The following is a 22,544-nucleotide window of genomic DNA, read 5'->3' as shown; positions in this document are numbered from 1 at the left end:
AGGCGAAGAGCCTGAGGTCTTAGCAGGGCCACTTGCTTTCCTGGGCTGTCTCAGGCTCCTGTCCCACCTTCTGTGCTTGCTCAGACTTTTGTCCCTCTTGCTGGTAAGAACCTGTGCCGTAACTCTGCCTTCTGCCTCAGAGCATGCTCTCCAGCCAGTGCTGCCAGTGTCCCCATTTTCACAAGGATGCCGAGAGCTCACCTGATTCCACCTGCACCAACTGCATTCCCAGACAAGGGACATTCTAAGACAGTAAGGCTAGGTCTTTAATATGACAATGAGGCAGGGGCAGGGGGAGGGGATGACGACACATTTATCCTCTTTACAGCTCCCCAGGGTGGTCTGCGGACTTAGCTCTCCACCACTCTTACATGGTTAGCATTTCTTATTACATGGATGGTCCACACCCTCCTTCTGCAGTTTCTGAGCCCTCGGATTTTGTCTTTGTGGGTGCCACAGTTTGACATTCATCTCTGAACTCCAGAACATCAGGCACACCCCAGCATCCCTGGGCTCTTGACACAGCGAGGCTCCAGCTGTGACGCTGCAGTCATTTCCCTGGCTGATGCAGAAGTGCCTTCCCCAACTGTCACTTCTGCGGCAGAGGGAGCCCTAGACAGTGAGGGCTGCCTCCACTTCGATGCAGGAAAACAGTCACTAGCCGACTGGGGCCATAGACTGACCTCCCGAGTGGGAGGAGAAGCCTTCTGTAATGCTCTGATAGCCCCCGAGACTGAGGCCACTCTATCTCTTGCTCTGTCAGTCCCTCCTGCAGGAAGCCTGTCACCATGATGATGCGGCCTTCCACAGGCCCTGTTCCATCACACCAGCCCTGCTTTTAAGCATGGACTCTGAGCTCAGAGCATCGGCTGCTTTCACTTGCTTGGCTCTTAAATGACCCCTGGCTGCAAATGCTATTTGTGGAAAGACTCTTGGGAGGCTGGCAGGGACGGGACCCAGTGTGGGACAGAGCACACATCGCTTTGCTGTTGATGAAATGTGTTCGGTGCCACTAGAAGAGGTGGAGACTGACCTCTTTGAGAGTACCATGTCTGCCGCCTTGGCCAGCTTGTACGAAGACTGCAGTGGCTTGTTGACAATGCCCTGGTATCCACTGTATGTCCTTTTGTCTACTGAGAGCCCCTCCTGCAGGCGATGGCTTTGGTGGCATGTCCCCAAAAGATCAATGTCCTCACTCTGTGCACCTCGAGTGATGTGCAGACCTGCCCTCCAGCCAAACCCACCTTCCCACCTATGAGCTAAACCTCACCGGCCTGTGTAAATGCCTTTTCTGGAAAGCAAAGCAGATTACAAAAGTGTTTTCTGGATGTTTTCTGCAGACCAGGGAGGGGTTAGGGGTTGCCCTCTGCCATGGCTTCTGAGTGTCCATGGACAGGGTTGCTCTACCAGGGCTGCTGGTACCAGCACCCTTGAGACCCATGGCTAGACCAGTTCAGGGTTTTATTTTGCTCTTTTGTTAACCAGCCAAATGGGTGCCCCATGAGGCCGCACACATACCGAGGGTAAGCAGCAGGCATCAACCCAGGAGAGGGACCATCTGCCACTGCACTGCTGTGCCTTCCGGACCTGCTCACTCGGGCCTGGCTCATAGTCACAGTTTCCCTTTAATGACAGGAATGCTGCTGTGCGTGCTTAATTGTATGTTTGTGTGGATCAAATATCACCCCCTGAGCCACGAGCAGCTCACAGAGGCAGTTGGTGTTTAGGCCTCACATCCTCTGGACCCAGCGGCCAAGTCAGAGCTTGATTCAACTGTTGTGCATTTCAGTCAGGAGAGCAGGACCCCCGTCTCCATACTTGCAGCGTCTTCCCGTGCTTCTCCTGTTAGGACGACACCCGGAACCTGCATCCTCTCTGGCTGCTGTTTCTCCTTTAGGTCTCAGGGCTCTTCTGGCAGGACAGCTTGTTCTTGCTCGGTCCCTACTGCGACCGGAAGATTCTCGTGCTGCGCTGAAGTGTGGTGGTACTGGGCATGCGCACCACCCACCGACTCAAGGGGGCGCAGGTGGTAGCCATTTGTCTTTTACCTTGTCGGGAGGAGTGAGTGGAGCCCTGGATGCATCACCTCCAGAGAAGTCTGTCCCTCCCACTCCAGTGCAGTCTGTCTTACTAAAGAGTTTAATGGTTTGTCACTTTCCCAGGATCAGGTCCAAATGGAGTGACACTGTGAGGGAGGGGGAGCTCCAGGAGATACAAATGTCGCAAAGGCTCTAAACTGTTCTGATGGAGGGCAAGAAGGGGTCCAATGCTGAGATAAGATCACCAGGGTGGGCTGATGCCTCATAGAGGGAAGGAAGATTCTTTCTTTTAAATATTTATTATTTGTTTGTTTGTTTGTTTACAGTATTGTGCCTGCATGTACACTTGCAGGCCAGAAGAGGGCACTGGATCTCATTATAGATGGTTGTGAGCCACCATGTGGTTGCTGGGATTGAACTCAGGACCTCTGGGAGTACAGACAGTGCTCTTAATCTCTGGGCCAGCCCTCCAGCCCCGGAAGATTCTTTCTGATTGGCTGTATTAACCAAGACTGAGGGAAAAAAAAAAGGTTAGTAACCGCTTACCAGGTGCCACAGGAGAGGTGGTTCGCTCCGTAAAGGTGGGTGTACAGGCACATACCTGTAATGCTAGCACCCAGAAGGCTAAGGTGTGAGGACCCTGAGCTTGGGGCCAGCCTGTGCTACAGAGCTAGCCTTGCCTGTAACTAAATAAGCAGCATCCAGAACAGCCGCCATTGTTTTAACCTGATTAGATCTATGACGGTCTACGGCCACACCAGTCCGACCTGTGCATCACGGGCAGACTGGTGCTGCAACAAGGGGACAGCTGTGGGTCTCCCACTGCCACCAAAACAAATGTCCACAAGCCCATTGCTACAATGGCCACTTCATTCTCTTCCTCTCTTGGGGGGTGGGTGGGTGGGTGAGGAGACTCGAGTCGAGGTGTTGTGGGGCTGGTCCTGCTGGACGCTCTAGAGAGGATCTCTTTCCTTCCTTCCTGGAGGCTCCTCCAGGCCCTTCTTGTAGATCATGGAGCCAAACGTGGACTTCATGCCGGCTGCCACTTATGTGTAACTTCAACACACTTCGGTGCCACGGAGGCACCCACAGGACATGTCTGAGAGTCACTAGAGCCCTGCGGGAGAACTTGAGCCTTTTGTCACTTGATGTTCATAGTCTTCCACTCTGTCCGTGGAAACAAGATGAACCAAGGGACCAGCATCAACTGAAGACACTACAGTCTGTAATGACCTGGAAAACCTGGCTATTCTCCCCTAGTCCACAATCACCTGGACCGCCAGCCCAGAGAGCGCCCACTGGTCCCTGAGGAGGCTTGCAAGGACGCCCACAGAAGGCACCAGTGAGTCCAAACAATATCCCTTTTCCTCACATCCAACCTCCAGGGCAGTGAAGGGGCTTTGCAATTGTTCTAGTTCACTTTGTGTTGTTGTGATAAACACCTGACTAAAAACAACTCAGTGAAGGAAGGTGTTTATTTAGCTTAGATTTCCAGGTTATAACCCTGTTGCTATAGTTATAAAAAAAAAAGGAAATCCCAAATGTTTGATTTTATCAGTGAAGACTCAGGAGCCAAATACTAGGCAGAGAAAGCACGCAGCTGGCCTCCCTACTCAGCTCATGTCCCAGAGCAAAAGCCCTTTCTTACTCAGCTCATGGCCCAGGAGGAAAAGGTTGGCTAGCTCACCTGACAGCCCAGAAAGGGAAAGCTAAAAGCTAAAGAGCTCCTTCTTCTCCATGCTGTCTCCAAGTCCCTCCTATCCATGTAATCCCTGTCAGCTGGCTTCTTGCTCCACATCTTGACATAGGCTTAACTTTATTAAACCCTGTGTACAGAAAGCTCTTGGATTAAAGGTGTGTGCTAGGTCTGGCCGAACCACAACATACTCACCTGTTTACAATAAACAGGAAGTTCTTGGATAAAAGGTGTGTGCTAGGGCCGAACTACACCAACCGAGAGACAGGTTTTTACAGTTCACAATTTCGGGGTTCACGGTGGGATCAAATATCCTGCAATACAGTCCATCACTGAGAAAAGTTAGGACAGAAACTCAAGCAGAAACCATAGCAGAACACTGCTTACTGGCTCGCTCACCCTGTCTCGTGCGCAGCTGGCTTTATACAGCCCATACCCCCCTGCCCTGGGATAGTGTTGCCAACAGCGGTTCGCCTATCTACCAGCCAGGCAAACTCCTCCCTCTGGGTGGTGAGGCTTAATCCATGTCCACACATGCACTCCAGCAGGTGCACTCACGCAAACATCCAGCCCGTATGGCCACCATCTCCTCCTCTTAGTCCAGTTTTACAAGAACTTGATTCCACAGGCTCCAACCAATACAGAGCAGCAGACTCACGCAGGTCACTTGGCACGTAGGAGACTCGACCATGCTGGGCTGAGACCTTGACTGTTAGCTGAGAGGCAGAAGCAGTTCCCTGGGTACAGCTTGCAATAAGGGGAGAGCCAGACTTACCAAAAGGCTGCTTCCCACAGGGAAGGAGGCTATAGTAGTTCCTTTTGCCATGCTGTAACACAGTGCCTGAGAGAGGCAACTTAATAGAGGAAAGTTTTATTTTGGCTCACAGATTTGGATGGTTCAGTCCATTGCAGCAGTGAAGGCATGATGGGGCAGAGTAGACTAGGATAGAGAGAGGGGACAGAGGAGGCTGCTCACATTATGGACTATGAAGCAGAGGACATACCAGGACATATGCAACCTCCAAAGCCCCACCCTGGTGTCCTACTTCCTCTAAGAGTTCAGCAGTTCTCAACATGTGGGTCACAGACCCTTTGGGAGGCAAAGGATTGTTGGTGGGTTTTTTCAAATTGTTTTTTATTTTTTGAGACAGGGTTTCTCTATGTAGCCTTGGCTGTCCTAGACTCGTTTTGTAGACCAGGCTGGACTTGAACTCCCAGCCATCTGCTGCTTCTGCCTCCCGAGTGCCGGGATTAAAGGCGTGCGTCACCACACCTGATGGCATTTGTTTTTAAACTTTAATTTATTAGGGGTATTGAAGTCTCTACCTCCCTTCCACCAACACTTTAGCCCCGGGTAAGAGAGAAAGGAGGTTAGTGGAGTGAGGGGCACAGACCCCTTTACTTCTAATGGCTGTTTAGAGTCAATTGGGATTTGGGAGGGGGACGATACCAGTCTCCGTCAGCAGCAAACACAGCAAACAGTCTCCTCCAAGCCGTTGCATTCTCTCCATCCGCCACAGGGTCGATCTCTGATCTCTCCAAACTGCTACATGCCTCATGCCACCACCTCATGCCACACTTTCTCTCTCCAGGCTCTTCTATTTATTCCGCCCCCCCCCCCAGTCCTAGACCACGCCCCTTTCCGTGCTGCACCAGGCAGCAGCATCAGGTGGCAAAGACCACGCCCCACATAAGACATTTATCAGCTGTGGACAAACTAAAGCCTAAACTGAAATCCCACACTTGGGATTAAAACAAAAACATATTTACATAACATAACTGAGGTTACAAAGAAACCAAAACTTCCATTACAGACAACTCTTTCACAGGGGTCCACCACCAGAAACCACAGTAGCATTGTTATTATAGTATTATACATTATTACATTATATATTACACATTGTTATACTGTAATAACAGTAGTACTGTTATTACAATTCATAACAGTAGCAAAATTACAGTTATGAAGTAGCAGTGAAAACAATTTTATGGCTGAGGGTCACCACAACATAAGGAACTGTATTAAAGAGTCACAGCATTGGGAAGGTTGAGAACCACTGGTCTTGTCAGGCCTCACCTCCTATCAGTTCCACAATCTCATGAGATAGCACCACCAGCTGGTGACTGAGGTTCAAAATACCAGGCAGTGGGGAACACTTCGGGCTCAACCAGTAACATTGGCTCCACGTGTACCTGGGGGCTGAAGGCTCATAGTGTCATGCATGGCCCCTGATGGCCCAATTCCTTCTCAGGAAATCCACTGGCCTTGATCTTGCTCACACAGTGCATGTGAGTGCTTGCAGCTCTTCAGCCTGCATCTCTTGCCTATGATATGATATGTGGGATGAAGGATTAGTGGGGACCACCACTGTGATGGACAAGCAGCAGTGACATGGCTTCCTGGCTGCTTTTCAGCATGTTCTACCACCTCTGAAGAGGCAAGTACCTCCACCACCACATACCATGATTATCTGTGTCACACTGCCTCTACAGCGAGGTCATTGGTTACCACCAGATGTGAACAACCCAGTTCCCAAAACCCACCAAGAAGATCTCCTGAGCTGGCGTGGTGGTGCATGTTTGTAATTCCAGCACGCAGGGAGGTAGAGGCAGGCAGATCTCTGTAAGTTCAAGGCCAGCCTAGTGTATGAAGCAAGTCCAGGACAGTGAAGGCTATACAGAGAAACCCTGTCTTTAAAAAACATGTGTGTGTGTGTGTGTGTGTGTGTGTGTGTGTGTGTGTGTGTATTGTCTTCCAAGTGCTGGGATTAAAGGCACACACCACCACACCAGCTCCAATATTTGCTTTTAGGTGACAACAAGCAACACCTCTGAAGGAAGGTGGATCAGGTTGCCTGGTAAGTCTCTCAGAGCACTTTAATATATATATATATATATATATATATATATATATATATATATATATATATATATATATATATAAAAATTAAAAAGAAGACCTCTCTCCTCTATCTCCTGGGGCTATTTCTGCACCCCAGGGCTGTCCAATGGGTGCTTCTGGGAAGCAGTACTCACCACTGACATGGGGGGGGAGCATTGTAGAAGTGTGCTGCATAGAGGTATGAATAGATGGACAAATGGAAGAGTGGATAGACTGAAGGATGAATGGAGGATGAATGGAGGATGGATGGATGGATGGATGGGGGATGGATGGATGGGGGATGAATGGATAGAGGATGACAGACTGGCTGGTTGGAAGATGGATGGAAAGAAGCATTAGGCCCATTTTGCCCACTCACTACTCAGTATGCTAATCAATGAAACTATGAGTTTTGCAAAATAATAACAGTTTGTTCCTGAGTCTGCAAAACATGAGTAGAATAGTGCTCTGAGAGACTTACCAGGCAACCAGATCCACCTTCCTTCAGAGGTGTTGCTTGTTGTCACCTAAAAGCAAATAACTGGAGCTGGTGTGGTGGTGCATGCCTGCAACCCCATCACTTGGAAGACAAAGGCAGGCAGATCTCTGAATTTAAGGCCAGCCTGGTCTACAAAGAGAGTTCCAGAACTGTCAGGGCAGCTACACAGAGAAACCCTGTCTCAAAAAAGAAAACAAAAAACCAAAAAGCAAATAACTGGGACTGAAAGATGGCTCAGCAGTTAAGAGCACTGAAAACTAGATATAGAGTTCGGTTCCCAGCATCCACGTGGCAACTCCAGCTCCAGGGCTCTGCCACCCTCTACAGGCACCAGGCATGCATGTGGCACACATACATACACACCCAGGCGAACATTCTCATAAAGCAAGCGAATAACCGATTCCGTTGGGTTTGCTCAGGAACCAGGAACAAGTGGCTTGCTCAAGTTCCTCTTCCATTTCAGAAGGAAGAGAGGGAAGGCTGCCAAGGTGGCTGCATATGTGGGCATCCAGGGCTGGGTGTATGAGAAGGTGGTCTGGTGTCTGGGGACCAGCTAGGGACTCTGCAAAAGCAAGGCTTGGGTGGGATGGGCTGTCCAGACGGTAGGAGTCAGGAGGTTTGTCCCTGTGGGTTACAGTAGCAACTGCTGTGTGTACAGCAGTGTTTAGGAACCTGTTGTGGGCATACTGCGAGTGTGTAGAGTATACTGGAGAAGTTCATTTGAGGACTCTGGATGATTCCACGAGGCCCCAGGCCCTTCTGGGTGGGACTCACAATTTAAGCAGCAAATATTCCTGACCTAAATAAAAGTCAACATTCTGTGTAAGCTACTGACGGTGAGAACAAGGAAAGATGGCGGCCGCCAGCATGCATCCTGTCTGCAGAATGAAGTTGGTGAAGGCAGCTAGGTGGCCAGGGCACCAGGAGCTGGCCAGTGTGAGAGGAAGCAGTTATTTGCCGGGCTAGTACTGGGGTTTTGGTGAGTACTCAGAAAGACGTGGGAGTCTCTGAAGGGCCGCATCCTCAAAAGCGGCAGGATCTCACCAGGCTTCTGACAGCATGCTGCATGGAGGACGACACTGGGCAAGCCAGAAGGCTCACGAGGCCTGGCATGAGGCACGGCCACCTCTCAGGGTCTCAGGCCAAGGGGAGGTCTTATGCTCAAGGTTCATCCTGAACAGAAGATTTTGCCCGCTGGACAGCTGTGCGCCCAAGACAGCTTCGGTAGAGGTCCCAGTTTATCTTAGTCCTGGCCAGTAATAGCCAGAACCCCAGGCCAGAAAACCCTACACTGGCCCCGGGGAGTGCCTACTCGGCGCCTTGCTCTCCAGTCCCCAAGGCCAGCGCGACCCCTGCTGGCGATATGGCGCAATTGTGTCCTGCTGAGAGCTCTCTTTGGTTGTGCTTCCTCTAGCTACTTAGACTTGTCTCCACTACTTCTCTCGGGCATCCTTCCTCTCTCTGGCGGCGCTGGGCTCCAGAGAGAATGTAGCCCCTTCACACCATGAATGCCAGTAAGATCTGCACTGGTATGACAGCTTTCAAGACCCTGAGCACCCACGACTCCAAAAGAGTCAGCAGCTGCAGAGGCCCGAGAGGGGAGTTTGCAAGAGCTGAGCGTGCTCAGAGCATGGAGAAGTCCCCACCCCTCGATAGGATGACAGCTTTGGCCAAGACCTGCAGCAAGAAACCAGAGGGAGGGGACCAAATGAGGGGCTATAGGGAGGGGGATCACCTAGAAGGAGGGGGCATCTTTAGATTTTTAAGCTCGGCTTGTTTCAGGGAGGACGCTTTGTGTGCTCTGCAGAGAATGTGGGTAGCGTGAGGGGAGAGGGTGGAAGGCGCTGACCTGGTCCTAGACCTGGTGAAAGCCTGTGCTTGTGGGAAGGAGGAGCCAGGGGTGGTGAGCCTGTGTGGAGGGGGAGGGGACAGTAGGAAAGATGTCAGGTAGAGAGGAGGTACCGGACATTGACCTCAGCTCAGCTCCAAGGTGGAAGTTAAGGAGCAGAGGGAGGTCTGGGTGGGGACTTGCGTTCAGGAACTGTAAGAACAGACTGGAATGTGAGCCTAAAAACCATGCTGCTTCTTTTTCCTTTCTTTCTTTCTTTTTTCTCGCCCCATCCCCACCCCTGCCTCCTTTCTTTCTTTTTCCGAGACAAGGTTTCTTTCTCTGTGTAGCCTTGGCTGTCCTGGACTCGCTTTGTAGACTAGACTGGCCTTGAACTCACAGAGATCTACCTGCCTCTGCCTCCCTGAGTGCTGGGATTACAGGCGTATGCCATCACATCTGGCTCCATGCTGTTTCTTTTTAAAAATTGCATTTATTTATTTGTGTGTGTGTTGGGGGGGCAGGGGTGCCATGGCATGTGTGTAGAGTTGGTCACAAACATCTTTACCCACTGAGCTATCTTGCTGTCTTAGTTGCTGTTCTATGCTGTGAAAAGACACAGTGACCAGGGGAACTTGTGAAAGGAAGCCCTTGCCTGGGGGCTTGCTTACCCTTTCAGAGGGTTGAGTCCATGACAGTCTTGAGGAGGCATGGCGGCAGGTGGCAGGCGGCAGGTGGCAGGCGGCAGGTGGCAGGCAGCAGGCAGCGTGCTGGAGAGATAGCTAAGAGCTCACATAATGATCCAAAGGCCAAGGCAGAGAGATGAAAACTGGGCCAGTGACGCACCTCCAACAAAACCTCACCTACCATCCTTCTCCAGAAAGTTCCACCAACTAGGAACCAAACTCTCAAATGTGTGAGCCTGGGGTGGTGCTTACCTGGAGGGTTGCAGCAACTTGAAGGTCTACATAGGGAGAATATATATGTGTGTACACACACACACACACACACACACACACACACACACACACACACAGTGCTAGCCCTATGGGAGCAGAGGTAAGTGGATCTCTGTGAGTTCAAGGCCAGTCTGGTACACAGTAAGAACTCTTTTCAAAACAAAACATTTTTAAAAAATTTTTTTAAAAAACAAATTTTAAAAACCTCCTGGGGCCGGGTAGTGGTGGCGCACGCCTTTAATCCCAGAACTTGGGAGGCAGAGGCAGGCGGATCGCTGTGAGTTCGAGGCCAGCCTGGTCTACAAAGTGAGTCCAGGATGGCCAAGGCTCCACAGAGAGACCCTGTCTCAGAAAAACCAAAAAAAAAAAACAAAAAAAAAAAAAAAAAAAACCAAAAAAACAAAACAACAACAAAAAAAACCCCTCCTGGGCCACCAGGTGTAGTAGCACATGCCGTTAACCCCAGCACTCGGGAGGCAGAGGCAGGCAGATTGCTGTGAGTTCAAGGCCAGCCTGGTCTACAAGGTGAGTCCAGGACAACCAGGATTGATACACAGAGAAACCCTGTCTCGAAAAACAAAACAAAACAAGACAAACAAACAACCTAAAAAACCTTTTAAAAAAAAACCCCAAAACAACAAAAACCCAACCACATCTTGGGCCTTGCTTTTTATTCTAAAAAGCAATGCTATAAAATTGGCTGTAAAGTTGGCTCAGCAGTTAAGAGCACTGGCTACTCAGGATCCAGGTTCGGTCCCCAGCACCTACACAGTGGCTCACAACTGCCTGTAACTCCTGCTCCAGGACTTCTGGTGTCCACTTCTGGCCTCCAAGGGCACTTGTCTACCTGGGGCACATTATATAGGCAAGCAGGCACACATATACATAAAATATTTTAAGCAAAGCAGAGGGCTTACACCCACTTTTCCAGTGTCTGCCATCTTTATCATGGTCATAAGTAGGTAGCTCTCTCCTCTTTGGCCTCTCTGTCGACTCAGCCCAGCCTGTGGCAGAGAACTGTACTGGAGGTGCCAATTATCCAGAACAGAGGGCACCCTAGAATCCAGACAGAGGGATGCTGCAGCTTGAGGGGGACCAGGTCCCCTTCCCTGTGCTATTGGGGTCAATAGGGAAGACTCCCCCACAGAACAACAGAGCCCCAGTTCCCTCACTCAGCCATTTGCTCAGGGCCCTGAAGGACACATAAACTACCCGGCCCCTAACCAGAGGTTTTGATGCTAGCTTGGAGGCTGAGGCCCTTCGGGGTATCCCAGACCCTTTAGCTGATGAAGTGTGGGTGTGAACCCCCAAACCCTAAGCTGGGGGCAGAAGATGAAGATGCTAGGATTCCCCAGAGAAGCCAAGCCAGCTTCACTGTGCATACTTGGTTCATCCAGAGATCGCTGCTCAGCAGTCACCTGAAAGTGTGGGTGACGCGGCCCCACAAACTCCTACGTCAAAAGCCTGCTCCCACAGCTGTGGCGTTAGGAGGTACTGGGGGGACAGGCAGAGCCCTCAAGGGATTATTGTTAAAAGTGGCCCAGAAAAGCTGCTTGTGTCTCCACCATGTGGGGACACAGCAAGCCACCAGATCTGCAGTCTTGGACTTACAGACAGAGCTGTGAGGGGCTCGCTGCGACTGAGTAAAAGCCAGGGGTCATGGTGTGACATATGCTGGGCAGGTGAATGAGGAAATGAGCAAGAACATAGCTCTTGGGAGACCTAAGACATACAGATCCTGGGGTGAGGGAGCTGACGGTCTTAGACCCCAGATCCTTGCAGTCTATAGCCGAGAACTGCCCTGAAGGTGGGTGTCAAACGCTGGCCTTTGTTGGCATAATTTTACTGTGACCAGACTTATACTTACTAGTTCAGTCTTTTAGGACTGGTCAAAATGTGCTTAATATCCAAGCTCCTATCTCAGAGCTCCGCTGGCCTTCCTGCCCAGGGCCCACTCCCAATAGATGCCATGACCCCTGTGGCCGACTCTGGCAAGCTTTGCCAGGGAGCACTCTGGGTTTTCTGGCTTGTGGTCTGCTGGTCTAATGTGTGGAATGCCCCAAGGACCCACGTGATGACATATAATCTCCCTATGTGGATTAAAGGGGGTAGAAACCTAACCTCATTACTGAGAAGGGGGCTACGGAAGGGTTAGGAGTAAACAGGGTCAGGGTGAAGTCTGTAATTGAATGCAGTGGCTTTATAAGGGGACCATAATGGGCCCATGGGACAAGAGTAGGTACGTACATGCTCCCCACCTCTTACCACGCGGCCCTGTGCTGCCTAAGGACTCTGCATTAAGAAAGCTACCACAAGATGAAGCTGGAGCTTTGACTTTCAAAACTGTGGTCCCAAATAAGCCTCCTTTCTTTCTTTCTTTCTTTCTTTCTTTCTTTCTTCTTTTTTTTCCTGGGTCTGGGTGGTTTCTCTGTGTAGCCTTGGCTGCCCTGGACTACCTCTGTAGACCAGGCTGGCCTTGAACTCACAGCGATCCACCTGCCTCTGCCTCCTGCCTCCTGAGTGCTGAGGGATTAAAGGAATGTGTCCGGCACCTCCTTTCTTTCTAAAGCAGCCCACCTTGGAGGGGCATACAGTAACTCCTGGTTAAAATGCCCTCTTCTTAAACCTGCCCTCTCTAGAGAAGATGCCAGTGGGAGTTATGACTGCAGGGAGCAGAAGTTAAGGCAGGGCGACGTGCTTTTATTTTAAAATATACCCTAGAATAGACCTTTATCAGAAGGAAACATTGATCTCCATATCCCAGGGAGAAAGCTGTGCTAAAACTACGACAGCAGCTGACAGAGGAGTGTGAACAGCGCAGGGTCCCCTGCCGCTTTCATTTGTGTCAGACTGGGTCAGCCACAAACTTGGATCTAGATCTGCCTCTTCTGTCTCTCCACGCTGCTCCAAGTCCTCTGCTGTCACAAGATGGCTGTTGCAGCACCAAGCATCATGGCCTGCCCAGAAAAGGGAGTGACGCAAGCAAGATAGTCTTCCTTCACTCCATTTCTATGGTGGAATAGCATTCCCAAAGTCACACCCCAACCTCCACAATGGCAGCTCATCACACTGGCCCTAAATTGAACATGCTCCTGTGCCTAAATTGAACCTGGTCCCTGAGGATGGAAAGAACCTGGCTGTGTAGAAGAAACACCGCAGAGCTTAGGGGCAGGTGGCATAAGGGGCAGCCATGCTGGGGAGCACAGAGGTCCCTGCAGCACGCCCCTCCAGATCATTGCTGTCCTGCCGGATGCCAGGAGGCAGAAGAATAGGCATGCAAAGCTCAGGTCACAGGAAGTGTAGGGGAACGCTAGAGGCAGGAATGTGGAAGGCAGTGGAATGGTGAGGGAACGGGAGCCCTGTGGCTGCTGGAGCGATGGAGGTGAGAACCCAGCGTGGTGTGGTGAGGGAGTGCCGGGAGCAGTGAGGGTGTGGCTTCAGGAGGTAACGGAGGTTGAAAGGCATGGACACTGAAGGTGTGAAAGCCAAGTATGCGCTTCTGGGGTGTGGGCTCGGTGCAGTCAGGCAGCAGTGGACTGCAGATGTAGTAGGTCTTCGGACACACTCCGCTTTGCACTCGCCACTGGTGTCCCTGGGTCTCCTCCAGCTGAGGAGTAAATACTCTAATTCTTTGGGTGCTGCTGGTGGCTGCAAGTTTGGCAGCAGTTAGTTTTGGTGCAAACAGCAACCGAAAACAAAAGCAAATCAAAAGGATCCTTGGGGGGTCCCGCAGTCCCAAAGCCTGGAGAGCAGAGTTTGGGGTTCAGGGTGGATGGGGAAAATAAATCCCTGAGGGTAGACCCAAGCCCAGCTCACAAGAGGCAGCTAAGGTAAGCGGTTCCAATAGGCCACAGTATGCAGGGGTATGTGAGAGATCAGATACATCTGGCTCCCACTGCACCCCACTTTCCTCTTCTGCTCCTCCCTGGGCACCACCACCTCAACTCCCTAGAGGCATCCACACTGCGGGCCTCAAACTCTAACACCATCTGCGGGCCCTGTCCAGCTTGGAAGCCATAGTGTCTTTCCCTAAAGTCCAAAAATGTCCTGCTGGACAGCCCCTGACTCTGCCTTACTCCTTGGGGGAACCCCTACCCTCCTGGTTCTATAAACAAACAAACAAAAAAAAAAACAGGGAAATGTACTGAGCAACAGAGTGAAACCATGTTTCCCTGTGTCCCCGCTGAAAGAATATTACACCGCCTCTATCAATGAAGAGTCCCTGCATGTGCACCTCACACCCGTTAACAACTGGAGATGTGGCGCACACCTTTAATCCCAGCACTCGGGAGGCAGAGGCTGGTGGATCTCTGTGAGTTCGAGGCCAGCCTGGTCTACAAAGTGAGTCCAGGACAGCCAAGGCTACACAGAGAAGCCCTGTCTCAGAAAAAAAAAAAATTGGAGATGTGTGTCCCATCCCCAAGTCTGACAGGTGGACAGACTCTCTCAGATAACAACAGTTTGCAGTTATTTAATCATGGGTGATATCAAGCCACTTCTAAAGAACATATAGATTTACCAACATTAAAATTTTTTGGTTTTGGTTTTGGTTTTCAAGACAGGATTTCTTAAACAGAGCCCTGGCTGTCCTGGGCTCTCTTTGTAGCCCAGGCTGGCCTCGAATTCACATAGATCTGCCTGTCCCTGTCTCCCGAGTGCTGGGATTAAAGGTATATGCCACCACTCTGCTAAAAAAAAAAATTAATGTGTATATTTTGCCTCTATGCATGTGTGTATGTATGTACGTATGTATGTGCATCACCTGCCAGAAGAGGGTGTCAGTTCTACTGGATCGCGTGCATGCTGGGAACTGAACAGTGGACCTCTGCTTTTACAAGTACTTGCAAGTGCTTTTAACTGCTGAGCCATCTTTCCAGCCCCACGAGCCGTTTTTGTTGTTTCTTAAACAACCCGGAAGGAGTGTCAGGTGGCCCAGGCTGGCCTTGAACTCCTGGGCTTGTAGGCATATACTGCAGCCCAAGAAGGGCATCTTCAGGCACAGCCTCACAGTCTCCTTTCCCACGGTGTCTGGCTGGTTTCTGAGGTCACTGTCTTCCCTTTTGCTTTGCTTAGCTCTACCCACAACCAGTCCATTGTGGAGCGTGAATTACAATGTTTCTCTAATTTGTTGCAATCCTTTGGTTTTTGAAGCAGTTCAGTGGTGCCACTTGTAACTTAATTGAATTTAGGCTTGGAGGCAAGTGCTTTTACCTGCTGAGACGACATCTTGCTGGCCACATTCAGTGATGTCTTTGTCCTTACACATTCCGGATGCCGGAATGCTCACATACCAGGTGGCCACATAGACCTTAGGTCTATGTGCCCAGTAAATTATCCATGACAAAATACTCCATTTGACCTTGTGATAGATTCCACAGCCCTGGCAAAGCTGGAGACCCCCTTCTACCCACAGCTGCCACTATTGTCTTTTTCAGAGGTTCCCCCTCCCCTCCTCCTCATGTGAGAGTTAATCTGATTGCCAACTTGATTGGTTTGAAAAGCTTTAGAGGATTGTAAAACACATCCCTGGGCATGTACAAAACTTGCAGGAGAGGATTTGTTAAGGGGAGAAAGGTACTGTGGATGTGGCAGGCACTTTCTCCTAGGCTGAGGCCCTGGTGGGATGGAAGGGGAGAGGCCACCTCCATGAGCACGAGGCCTGCACCACCACACCCTGCATCACCACGGGCTGGAACCTCCCTTGTTTCTGACAGGCATTTTGGTCACAGCAGCAAAGTCTAATGGGAAATTGGTACCAGCAGAGGGGTCACTGTTGCTGTTGCTATGACTACCTGACCTTGGGGTGAAGGGCCTTTGGAAGTGCTTTGAGGAGGAACTTGGGGAACCGTTAGGGGTTTGACCGGTTCTGGACTCAACTAAGAGACACCCGCTCAGGCTGTCTGGGCCGAGGAGGCAGTGTGGCTCTTCCCTAGAGGATGAGGCTCCTTTGACTATGGCCCAGATGTAGTGGGCGGGGTCAGCTGCCCTCCCTTCTTCCTGGTGAGCGTGCCTATCATTTCTGCTCCCATCAGAACCCAGCTTTCTCGGGTGTTCAGTGTGGACTGAAGACCAGCGGCACCCCAGGAATCCTCCAGGCCTTCAATGACAGACTGGGGCTGCTAAGACATGCAGCCCCGTGAACTGGGTAGATACCATGTTCTCAGCTTTGCCACTGTGTTGGGGGGCCCATTGCTGGATTACTCAGACTGTGTTGTGTAAGCCAATATAATAAGCTCCCTTTGAATACATATTCCTACTATGTGTTCTGTGTAGTGGAAGTTTTGGTTTCTTTAAAAACTCATTTACCAGCTGGGTACACGCCTGTAATCCTAGCACTAGAGGAGGCAGACACAAGCAGCTATCTGTGACTTAAAGGCCAGTCTGGTCTACAAAGGAAGTCCAGGTCATCCACGCCTACATAGAGAAACTCTGTGTCGAAAAACCAAACTAAAACAAACCAAAAACAGGTTTTAGGTTTTTTTGGTTTTTTGTTTTTGTTTTTTAATCTCAAGTGTGGGATATGGAGATGCTTTAGTTTGTCCACAGCTAATAACAGAGCGTGTTTTCCAGCTGCAGTTAGTTTAATTCTGACGACTCTGAGAGGGTTGAAGTATCAGAGCCCAGAGAGAAGAAGAACACTTTGAGAACGCTTCCAGGAGACAGCGGGAGAAAGAAGAAAGTGGTTTGGACGGCTGGATCTCCTCACGACTGAGATGAGCATTTCCCCAAAGAACCTGGCAACCTAACCAGCCGTAGCTAAGTCTAAAGAGACCCATGTCCCCTTCCCTTCTAACATTCTTTCTCTCCTACCTAGGGTCGGGGGATTGGACAGAGGTAGAGGCATTAAGGAACTGAAATAAAATAGAGCTAAAAATACCTGCTACAGTTCTGTTTTATAGAGTATCCTGACAACACAGCAGGCTGAAGAAGAATCAGAATATAATAAGCAAAACCCAATGGGAAATTTTGGTAGAAGCTCCAAAGAGCAGAACACTGTCATGTAGTAGTAAGACACTTGTCTGTGGTCATTCCACACGCAGACTTGATGAGACTTTTAGGTGACACAATAGTGTGGGAAGTTTCAGGATAACCCAGAATCCAAGTTGTGGCACAAAAGTGTTTCCAGCCAAATTTTGAGTGAGAATCCAGAACAAAACACAGTAAGGAAAAGCTTAGAACGTGTTCTTTGCCCAGAAAAGAAAAGCAGTGAAGTTGAGGCTGAGGGAGAAAAGCAGTGAGGTTGAGGCTGAGGGAAGTGTGGCTGCTGGCAGGTCTGGTATCATGAAGAGGAAGAAAGCTCATGGCTGGAGATATGGCTGTCAGGTTAAGCACACTAGCTGCTTGCCCTTCCTGAGGATACCGGTTCGACTCCCAGCATATGCGTAACAGCTCACAATCATCTGTAACTCCGGGGGCTCTGCTGCCCTCTTCTGGCCTCTGCAGGCACCAGGCATGCTCCCGGTGCCTAGACATACAAGCAAGGAGAAAACCCATACACAGAATCACAATTTCCAAAAATAATTAAATCTTTTTTAAAAAGAGAGCCTGGGTTTGCGTAAATAGCTCTGTTGGTAAAGTGTTTGCATTGCAAGTGTGAGGACCAGAGTTGAACCCCCAGGACTCACTAAAGAACACCAGCTAAATAGGCATATATTTTGTTGTGGCAGTTTTGGTTCATATGCAAACATGTTTTTGTTTTAATTCCAGGGGTGGGATATGGGGGCTGCTCCAGTTTGTCCACAGCTGATAACTGTCCCATGAAAGGGCATGTGATCCTTGTCAGCTGGTTACTACCTCGTGCAGGGGCGTGGTCTTTGTCAGTGGGAGTAAAAGTCAGACGCACAGAGACAGGGGGCTCTGAAAAAGAAGAAGGCTGCTGGTGCTTCCCTCTGATGCTCCTGTTACTGCTGATGCAGTCTGACAGACGGTGAAGATACTCTGAATCAAGGATCGGACTTGCCCCAAGGAACCCGATGACCCTGAACAGCAGGAAGTGGCTAAGGAAGACTACACCCCATCTCCCCCCTAACCTTCTTTCTTCCCTACCTGGTGTTGGGGTGTTGGAAGGGATTGGAGTGGAGAAGAGAGAAAGAGATTTAAGGAACACAAAATTAAAGGTTTTAAAAGTATGTCTACACATTTTCTTGTTGTTTGTGTTTGTTTGAGACAGGATCTCACTGTGCAGCTGGCTGACTTGGAACTCACTCGGTAGACCAGGCTGGCCTTGAACTCACAGAGATCCACCTCCCTCTGCCTCCTGACTGCTGGGAGGCACCAGCACACCCAGCACAGGCACACATTTGTTATCCCAGAACCTGGGAGATGGAGACAGGAGGATTCCTAGGACTTACCAGTCAGCTTACTTGGTGAGCTCCAGGCCATTGAAAGGCATTTGTATCAGAGAAGGATGATTCCGTTCCTGAGGGGGACACCTGGGGCTATCCTGGGCTCCACCTGCACACACACACCTGCACACACACACCTGCACACACACACACCTGCATACATACCTACACACGCATACCTGTACACACACCTGCACACACACCACACATTAAGAAACAGAGATTTGGTAAAGTCCACTGTGGGTGTGTCTGCAAGAGGGTATTTTCACAGAGGATTAGCTAAATGGGGACAACTTGCCCAGGATGTGGGGTCACCGTCCATAGGCTAGGAAAAGAGAGGTGGCCCCTGAGCACAGACCAACACTGTCCACTGTCTACCCCTTCCCTCCTTGGTTCTGGGACATGACATGCACTGTTCTGCTCTGTCACACTCTCCCTGTCATGATGGATTCATTCAGCTCCTGAAACTATGAATTAAATAAACCTCTACCCTCTTGTGTAGTGTGTCAGGCATTTTTGTCGCAGCACTAAAAACACCGAAGCACTTCAAGTGCACAGTTCAGAGGCGTTAGCATGCACGTGCTGTGTGGCCACCACTCACCTCCAGACCCTCCAAAAGAGAAACTGGACTCCTATTAAACACTGGCATGTGATGGCTGTTTTGAGCTCTATTTTACTTTGGGTATTAAAGCCTCTACCTCCCTTCCACCGACCTCTTAATTCTGGGTAAGAGAGACAGAAGGTTAGGGAGAGAGGGGGTGCAGACTCCTTTACTTCTCCTGGCTGTTTAGGGTCAGTTGGGTTCTTCTGGGGCAGCACCAATCTCCGTCAACAGCAAACAAAGCCAGAAGTCTCCCAGCCTCTGTGTTGGGACTTTTCTCCCCACCCACCACACTGTCAGTCTCTGGTCTCTCCAAAGTGCTGCGTGCCTCATGTCACCACCTGACACCACACTTTCTCTCTCCAGGATCTTCTATTTATCTTCCTCAGAGGCCTAGGCCACACCCCTCTCCATGCTGCACCAGGTAGGCTGTTACCAGCTGGCAAAGACTGTGCCAGGCACAAGACAAATATCAGCGGTGGACAAACTAAAACCCCACACTTGGGATTAAAACAAAAACATATTTGTGAGTTTACAAAGAAACCAAAACTTCCCCTACATTGACGCATCATTTCCCTCTCCTAGCACATAGAAGCCCCTGTTTCCCTCCTGTTTCTGTCTCTGGCCACTCTAGGGCCTTTAGATGAGTGGAATTACCAAGTATGTGGGGTTTCGTTTGTTTGTTTGTTTGTTTGTTTGTTTGTTTTTTGTTCGCCCATGCTGCATTTGCTCCTGGTTGGCTTAAAAGTCACTAAGTTTGGCAGTCACACAGCCGGGCAGCACATTATTGGTGCCCAGTGAATTCAGTAGTAATAGCTCAGACTGTGAGTTGTGATAACAGTTGCTTGAGTTACTTCCCAGGGACCCACAGGCTGCTCCTGAAAATGCTTAGGCTGCCGATGGCTAATGGGTGGCTGGGACTGGATGAACAGATTTGGCATCTGTCCTCTCCTTTGCTGCTTTAACCTTTAACCTCTGTTCACCCTGCAGGGAGGCACACTGATCATGACTGACCTCCCCTTTCAGCACTGGCAACAGTGTTAGCAGCTACAGTCCTCTGGTGACTCCGTCCAGCACCAGCCTACTCTACACTCCTGAGCACCTACTGTCCTTCAGGCAATAATGATGGTGGCTGTTAACCTAACCCAGCAAACGAATAAGGTCCGCTCCTAAGTTAGCTACCAGGGTAACTTGGTCTGTGGTGCTGTCTCCTTTCTACTCAACAGCCAAGGCCTTATTAAAGCTTGGCCCATTTTCCTACATACTTCCTTATTTCTATTGTTTCTGAGCCTTTCAAAAGCCCCACATCTAGCGAGGTGTGGTGGTAAGCACCTTTAATCCCAGCACTTGGGAGGCAGAGGCAGGTGGATCTCTGTGAGTTTGAGGCCAGGCTGGTCTACAAAGCGAGTCCAGGACAGCCAGTGTGACACAGAGAAACCCTGTCTTGAAAAACAAAACAAAACAAAACAAAACAAAAAGGGGGGGGAGTTGGAGAGATGGTTCAGTAGTTAAGAGCACCTGTTCTTCGAAAGGTCCTGAGTTCAATTCCCAGTAACCACATAGTGGCTCACAACCATCTATAATGTGATCTGATGCCCTCTTCTGGCCTGCAGGTGTATATGTAGGCAGAACACTGTATACATAATAATAAATAAATCTTTTTTTTAAAAAGCCAAAAAAGAAAAAAAAGCCCCACATCTGTGGTGACGTGTGTGTGTGTGTGTGTGTGTGTGTGTGTGTGTGTGTGTTTATGCCTGAACTCCCAGTTCTTTTACCTGGCTATGCAGAAGTGGGAGTGCAGGAGCACATACTAGTTTTAAATTTCCTGTCATTTCTGTATCGTGTGGACCTTTTCACACACGAAGGCCCCAGGTCTCCACATCCCCCTCTGTAACTGCTCTGTTTGGGCAGCACCATCTTGGTTCCATAGTGATCATTGGTGCTGGCCATCTTCTTCATATGCTTCTTGGCCCTTTGTGTTTACTCTAGAGATGTCTGCCGGGGTGGCCCCCAAGACTCATGTATTTGAGTATTTGGCCATAGGGAGTGGCACTATTAGGAGTTGTGTCCTTGTTGGAGTAGGTGTGGTTTTGTTGGAGGAAGTGTGTCACTGCAGGGCGGGCTTTGCGGTCTTATAAGCTCAAGTCTGGCCAGTGTGGCACACAGTCCCCTTCAGCTGCCTGTAGACCAAGTGTAGATCCTCAGCTCCTCTCCAGCACAGGGCTGCCTGCACGCTGCCATGCTCCCCGCCATGACGATAATGGACTAAACCTCTGAGCTGTAAGCCAGCCCCAGTGGTGGAATGTTTTCCTCTTTGGGAGTTGCTGTAGGTGGTCGGGGCTGGAGAGATGGCTCAGCGGTTGAGAGCACTGGTTGCTTTTCCAGAGGTCCTGAGTTCAATTCCCAGCAACCACATGGTGGCTTACAGCTATTTGTAGTGAGATATGATGCCCTCTTCTGGCCTGCAGGTATACATGCAGGCAGAACACTGTATACATAAAAAAAAAAAATTGCAGTGGTCATGACGTCTCTTCACAGAAACGAACTCCTAAGACATCTGCTCAAATCCTTTCAACGGGGCACCTATGATTAGTGAACAGGTCCCTTTGAGGAAACAGCGCCTCGTTCACTGGTTTCCCTCACGTGGCCATTGCATTCTTAGTTTGAACCAAAGGGAGCCTCTCCACCCAGTGGCTCTAAGTATCACCCTTTCTTGATGAAGACTGAAGCCATCCCCAGCTCTGCTTTCAGATCCCAAATGTTCCTTGTTAGGTCGCTCATGTGTGCCTGGTCCCTTCCTACCAGTACACGACAGCCTCGCTCCGATCCTGTGCTCATCTCTGTCTATGCATTCCACCCAACCCAGTGACGGCCGCGTCGCTGGCAGGGGCCTCACTCAGATTCCAGAGCACCATTTCTTCATCTCCCATCCTCACCTTGGAGAAAGTTACATCCCAGGTAGAAATCTCAAATAGAAAAAGAAAAACAAACAAACAAACAAACAAACCAAAAAAGCCCCAAATAACGTTTATAAACATCCACTACTAAGGAGTGACAGGGGAAGGCAAAGCTAAGAGGGCAGTGAAGCCACTTGGGAAAGGCTTGCCCACAGAGCCAAGAGAATGGGAGAGGGCCCGGTCGGGAGTTGGGGCTCAGAAAGAGGACAGCCTGTGCCCACTGGGGAAGAAGCTGGGAAGTCCCTGTAAGTTCCCAGAAGCTGGGGCTGGAGCTAACAGGCCTGGGGAGGGCAGGCAGAGCAGAAAGGAAAAAAGAGTACCAGCCCCCTCTTTGCAGTACCTGACAAGTCCGCCCTCCCCAGCCCTCCTCTGCCTCTGGCTCCTTCCGCTCCAGGCTTCTCCTTGGAGTCCTGGCCTCCCCCTCAAAGTACTCCCGTTTGCCCATGTGGACATCTAGAGCTTTCTCCAAGGCCTTCATGTGATCCGATCTCAGCTGGCACAAACTTCCTGCGTTCCACTGTCCTTGGGATGGCATCCAAGGCCTGCTCACCAGGTTCCCTCTCTGCCCATACCGCAATCCAGGCTCCCCAACTCAGGCCTGTACTATAAGCTCTCAGGGTCCACCAGCCTGTCACATTCTCACGAAGCTTTTTCTACCTGCCTCTTCTCGGCGGCCTGCCTTTACTCTCAGGTTGTGTAGGCTTCTCCTCGAGGGCAGGGCTGGGTAACTGTGGCCGCA

Source organism: Acomys minous (assembly GCF_964271855.1).
Source record: "Acomys minous genome assembly, chromosome: 8".
Lineage (NCBI taxonomy): Eukaryota > Metazoa > Chordata > Mammalia > Rodentia > Muridae > Acomys > Acomys minous.
The sequence above is the reverse complement of the archived record's forward strand: the minus strand, read 5'-3'. Positions refer to the sequence as shown.